The sequence below is a fragment of the Thamnophis elegans genome, chromosome 3 (genome assembly GCF_009769535.1).
Source record: "Thamnophis elegans isolate rThaEle1 chromosome 3, rThaEle1.pri, whole genome shotgun sequence".
In the NCBI taxonomy this organism is placed as follows: domain Eukaryota; kingdom Metazoa; phylum Chordata; class Lepidosauria; order Squamata; family Colubridae; genus Thamnophis; species Thamnophis elegans.
The window spans coordinates 76,190,316-76,197,103 of record NC_045543.1 but is presented as its reverse complement, the minus strand read 5'-3'; positions in this window follow the sequence as shown (position 1 = coordinate 76,197,103).

The window sequence follows — 6,788 nt, the reverse complement described above, 5'->3', positions numbered from 1 at the left end:
GGTCATGGCCGTCAGGTGTTCTTCTAATCTAAACTAAGCCACGTATCCAGGAGGACTCCCAGATTGCGGGCCCTCTCTGAGGGGGCTAAAATTTCTCTCCACATGACAGAAACCACAGCCACTCAGTCTTGGAGGAATTGAGCTTGAGCCTGTTCCTCCCCATCCAGATCCGCACAGCCTCCAGGCATCGGGACATCACGTCAAGGGCATCATTTGGGTGGTTTGGGATAGAGATGAAAAGTTGGGTATCATCAGCATATTGATGATACCGTACCCCAAAACCACAGATGATCTCGCCCTGCGGTTTCATATATATGTTGAACAGGAGGGGTGAGAGAACCGACCCCTGGGGCACCCCACAAGTGACGCGCCTCAGGGTCGATCTCTGTCCTCCAGTCAACACGAACTGAGACCGATCCGACAGGTAGGAGGAGAACCACATAAAACAGTGCCCCCACCCAACCCCCTGAGTTGTCGCAGAAGGATACCATAGTCGATGGTATCAAAAGCCACCAAGAGGTCTAATACAACCAGGACAGAGGAGCAGCCCCTGTCCCGGGCCCGCCAAAATCATCAACCAATGCAACCAATGCCATCTCCATGCTGTACCCGGGCCTGAAACCCAACTGAAACAGATCCAAATAGGCAGCTTCATCCAAGTACTGGAGAAGCTGATGTGGTACCACACTCTCGACAACCTTCGCTACAAAGCGAAGGTTGGAGACCGGACGATAGTTGGCTAAAGAAGCTGGGTCCAGGGAAGGCTTCTTAAGGAGGGGCCGCACCACCGCCTCCTTCAAGGCGGTGGGAAAGAACCCCTCTCTCAATGAAGCATTGGTAATCGCCTGGAGCCAGTCTCGTGTCACCTTCCGGGAAGCTGAAACTAACCAAGAGGGACACGGGTCCAGCACACAAGTGACAGCACTGAGTCTCCCCATAATCCTGTCCATGCCCTCGGGGGTCTCCGCAAGATTCATCCCCATTGACTCGCCTGAATCTACCCAGTCAGAGTCCAAGCCTGTCTGTATCTGATCGATTTTATCCTGCAGATACTGAACAAATTCTTCAGGCCTACCCTGCAAAGGGCCTTTCCCAGTTCCTTGGTTAAGTAAGGAGTGGGTCACCCTAAACAGGGCAGCTGGGCAATTATCTGTGGATGCAATAAGAGGAGAAAAATGTTGCCATTTTGCCGCTTTTATCACCACTAAGTAGGATTTAATATGAATTCTTACTAGTGTTTGATCAGATTCAGATCGGTTGGCCCTCCAACTACTCTCTAGGTGACTTTTCTGGCATTTCATCTCCCAGAGCTCCTCGGTAAACCAGGGAGTTACCCAGGATCGACACCAGGTCAGAGGCCGCAAAGACACAACGTGATCCAAGGCCCCAGTGGCCATCCTATCCCAGGCTTCCACTAGGGCTTCAGTCGAGCTGTGATCAAGGGATTCAAGAAAAGTCCCAAGCTGCATCAGGAACCTTTCAGGGTCAATCAGGCGCCTGGGGCAGAACCATCTAGTCAGTTCCACCTCTCTGGAACTGGGGTAGCAGTATGGAAGTCAAGCCTGATGAGGAAATGATCAGACCATGACAAGGGTTTAATAGAAATATCCCCTAAATCTAGATCATTCATCCACTGCCCAGAGACAAAAATCAGGTTGAGCGTGTGTCCCCTGTTATGGGTGGGGTCTTGAATTAACTGAGTTAGGTCCATAGCCGTCATGGAAGCCATGAACTCCTGAGCTGACTCGGATGTCTCGCCAATGGAAGGCAGATTGAAATCCTCCAGGATCATAAGCCTGGGGAAATCAACCGTCAATCTGTCTAACATCCAGCAGCTCCAGCAAGGCCAATGAAACGTAGCAGGAAGACAGGTACATAACAAAAAGGCCCACCTGAACTCCAAGGCCCCATTTCACAAAAAGGGACTCACACCCACCTATCTGAGGCACAGTGAATCCTGAGGTCCAAAACTTTCCCTAATAACCACTGCCACCACACACACCCCGCCCCTGCCCTGGGCTCTCGGCTGGTGAAACACTTGGAAGGCGCCTGGAAGGTGGGCATAATTCACTAAGGGAAACACCCCCCTCATGGCCCAACCAGGTCTCTGTAATGCACGCCAGGTCTGCTCTACCTTCTTGTATGAGGTTGTAAATGAGGGGAGACTTATGTAACACGGACCTGGCGTTAAGCGACACCAGAAAGGGGGAGTTCCCGAAGGGAGTAAAGTTCTGTTGCAGTATAACATAGAGGAGAGTGTGGCATCAACCAAATGGGATGACATCATAGGGAGATGGAACGAGGAGATGACATGTCCACTGGGGGGGGACAGCTGACAGTGTTCAAGGGGGTAGCGGGAAGCTTATGTCCATCATAGCAATGGCTGGTGTTAAGCACAATATGTAGGAGTAACGGCCAGATGTCAAAATCACAGCAGATGATAAATTGCGAGGTGGTGAAGCGGCAGTGGTGAAGACAGCGGAAGCAGCAGCAGCTACTCCAACAACTTCAACAACTCCAACAGCTAAGCTTCGTCAACGCCAGCTGCACTCATATCAGTCGCCAGGGCCGCACTCCGTTGACCCAGTCCATAGTGTCACAAGAGGAGGGGCCAAATGGCCAAATGACACAGTACAGTGGCCCAGGCAACGGCAGTGATACCAGAGGGGGCCACAATGAAGGACCCTCCCCACTCCAACCACACCCATGCCGAAGTCATCTTCCGCTGGCATCAATATCCATGCCAGCTGCCTCAGTCACTCCCCGCTGATCCAGTGTATCACATCCATAAGCAAGGTGGAGGAGGGGAGCAACTGGCGGGGGGAGCGGAAGCTGCAGAGACCCCAGGCCGGGTGTCCCACTGCTGCTGACGACGACCACACTGCTGGCTGCAGAGACCCAAGGCTGGGCATTCCGCTGCCGCCGCCCACACCCACACTGGTAGTCGCCGACGCTCTCCATTCTCCTTTCACTGCCAACTGCCCCGTTTCACTCACGATGTTCCAGCTACAAGGCAGGAAATCACAGCTCAAGGGTATCCCCGAGGTCCCAGGAAGTTCTCATAGCTGGACCTGGAACCGACAGTGGGATAGCGTACCCCCTGCAAGCCCCGAGAAGGACAATCATCTCCCCGAAGTGCATGCACACTTCTGTTTATCACTAATGCTGTCTCCCAGTAGAATAAAGACTCACCTGTAGAAGAATGCATTTTTCCATTCTTTTGTAAGGTCAGTTTCTACTAGAACAGTGATGGCTAACCTTTTTGCCATTGCGTGCCAAAAGCGGGGGGAGTGCAGGGGGGTCGTGTGCAGGCATGCCCACACTCATAATTCTATGTTCATGACACCCATGTGAATGCGCACACACCCCACACATGCAGGCGTGACCCCTGCACTCCCCCCACTTTTGGCATGCAAAGTACCCATTTTTCACCCTCTCCAGGCTCCAGAGGCTTTCTACGAGCCTGGGAAGGTTGAAAACAGCCTGCCCCACCCCTTAGAGGCTCTCCAGAGGCTTCAGGAGGCTTCTCTAAAGCCGCCAGAGGGTGAAAAATGGTCCAACATGCAAACCAGGAGCCCGTTCCCAAACTTCTGTTTTGCGCGTTGGGTTGTTTTTCACCCTCTGGAAGCTTTCGCCCTCCTGAAGCCTCCAGACAGAGAGAAACTGCCCAACAGGCAAACAGGAAGTTCAGAGATGGACTTCCGGGTTGTCCATAGGGGCGTTTTTGGCCCTCCGGAAACTTCAGGAGGCTTCCCTGAAGCTTCAGGAGGGAGAAAAACGGCCCAACATGCAAACCGGAAGTCTGTTCCCGAACTTTTACTTTGCGTTGTTTTTTGCCCTCCGGAGACTCCAAGGAAGCCTCTGGAGGGCGAAAAACAGCTGAAAATGAAGGCCAAACTCAGCTGGCCAGCACACACATACATGCTGGAGCTGACAGGGTAATTCCTCGCATGCTCTAACAAATGGCTTTGTGTGCCATCTGTGGCACGCATGCCATAGGTTTGCCATCACAGCGCTAGAAGGTATATTATAGTTATGAATCTGAGCGCCATGCCAAATCTGGAAGGAAAATTTCTGAGTCAGTATAGAAGTTTGACTTGCAGGTTCAGGATTATAGTCTACCAAAGCAGAGGAATAATGGGGAAATGTAAAATTGTTCAGAATTCAAGGAATCAAAGAGGAATCTAGGAATTGAAAAGTGCAAATTCAAGGTTGTGATAATGCTTCTAAAATCAAGAGACTAAAATTGATGGAGGCCATAGTCCAGGGATTCTGTCCAGTCTTAGTTGTGACAATAAAGCCCAAAATACTTTGAAGCAGTCTTTCTTCTATATTTTGGGGGTTTTCATCTGTAGATACGTATGCTTTTTTACAATATGGTGGGATTTCAGTCTTTTCACCTGAAACTCTTGAGTTCTGCAATAGGAACTGATTAAATCTTAAGATCCCTAAAGTTTTCTACTGCTTATGTTCTAAAGTTTCTCCTACATGAATTAAGATTTGTCAGGAAGCATTGACACTTTCAAAGAGATTTGGCAAAGCATAAGAGGAGGTAACATACAAACAAATGGGGGTGACCTTCATTTTCTATTTGTGCCCTCTGAGAAAGATATAACAGATCAAAAAAATGAAGAAATCTGAATCTGTCATGCCTCCTGTTGATTATACTACAATCAAAAGTTGCTATGGGACCACATGTGTGATCTATAACCAAGACTTACTATTGTATTCCAGGTCAGGATTCCAGCTTGCCAACTCCACTCTTTTCCAAATACTAAAATTACTTTATTGTATTTCCTCTCAATAGACATTTGATGTTCCAGATTCAGTTCTCATTGGGCACTTTTGAGTGTTTTTTTTAATCATTTTATATTTAATGCTCCTGTTGTGATTTCTCAAATACTTCATGCTGTGCATAATAGTATATTATAATTAGATTTGACATTTGTGAAGTGAGTTAGTTGATTATTGGCCTATATGATTCTTATAGGAGTTAAGATTCTGTGTCAATACAATTTGATTGATCTTTCATATTCATGTAACTTGTTTTTAATAATCTGAACATCTTGTTCAATTCCTTCACAACATTAGCATTTGTAATGCTAATTTTTGGTAGTTACAAGCTTTTATGAAATAAGCATGAGGCAATCAGGCTGGAATGGAATTGCTATGAGAAAATCAAGAGTGAATATAGATAATAACTTGCATTAACAACACATTTGGGCACGTTCATTATGTTGCTAAAATTCAGAAACCACAAATTTGACTTAAAATTGAAAGTCTTACCATTAACATAATGGGTCAGGGATTGAAAATCCATGAAATGTATTAGATCATACATGTCTGTACACAAGTTTCAGGTCAAATCTTTGGTTTTAAAAAAATTGTCTCATGCAGAGGCTTATAGTTTCCTTCCTTTTATTTAACCAAGAAATACATTTTGACATTGCATTACTTAAAAAATAAGGAGTATAAGGCCTGCTGGAGTCTGTTTAATTTGCATATAATATGTATCCGAGACTCCATTTGGTTTGGGGAATTCTTAGAATCATCAATTCTGCTGCCAGTGATTCTCTGAAAGTGAATGAGTTATTTGACGGGTCTCCCTCTGTCTTTTTCACCTTTTGCCCTTTTATATGTGTTCTGCCATCCAAAGATGCAGGCAATCATCAAGAAAATTTGACCTCTGAGCAAATAAAGCCTCCAATCCAGATCATACTTCATCTGTTGGTGCATTAAGTCTAAAATGACCCCCACAACCCTAAAACTTTCTCCTCCCAAATTTAAGTGTTTGTTATCTAAATCCTTTGCCAGGCCATTGTCACAAAGTCCTTGTGCAACATGACTTGGGAGAATATCAAAAGGGTTGAAGTCACAAGTGTTCTAGCCAAAAGGGAATGACTAGCTTTGACTTGAATGACAGAGGTTTTTGAGTCACACAAGTCTCTCAGGATTAGTATAGATATGCTGCTGATGTGAAGGGTCTTCTATTAATGATCCTGAACTGAAAAGGATTCCCTGATAAGTATTGTTTAACTTTAAGAAAAAATGCTAACTTTTATCTTTGCCTTGAGGCTTGCATTACTTAGGGACACAGGTAGAGTCAGATGTAGTTCTATTGTCCAACTGCTTTGCTATGCCAAGGAGACATTCAAATATATTGGGAATAACAATGAGAGCAACACAGAAGATATTTACAAAATTATACTCCTTACTTTTGCTAGCCCTAAGCACTGGATGCTCCCACTCATCCCCAAACTATGTTAACAGCTATCTAGCAATGATTTTGGTTATGCCTTATATTTCTATGTTAGCTTTACGAACTTCTATATCTTCCTTGTAGAAAGTATGTTTTGAAGGTCTGCTGATTAAAATGTTATTCTCTGGCTGAAGTTGAAAGATTTGACAGACAAGGCTGGCAGGCAAATTGACCTGAAGTGTTGTCTGTACTTCACTCCTTCTCAGCGTAAGGGAAAATACCAGGTTTGCAGATAAAAGTGTTATTAATCATTACGATTATCTTCTCTTCCAATAAAAGAGAATATATGCAGCTCAGGATTGAAGTGTGGAGTCATTGGTGCTGATCAAGGCTATTTGCTTATTTTTCCTTATCCGACTAGGTAACTTCATCTGGGTAAGTGTGACTACAATTTGGGTTGCAAAGTGTGGCATTTACAACTCATCTACAACAGACAGGACAGGCAGAAGATTACAGCACATCCATGAATACCAACTAGCAGTCAGAAGACATGATAAAAACTTCTTAACCTCACAACAGATGAACAGAG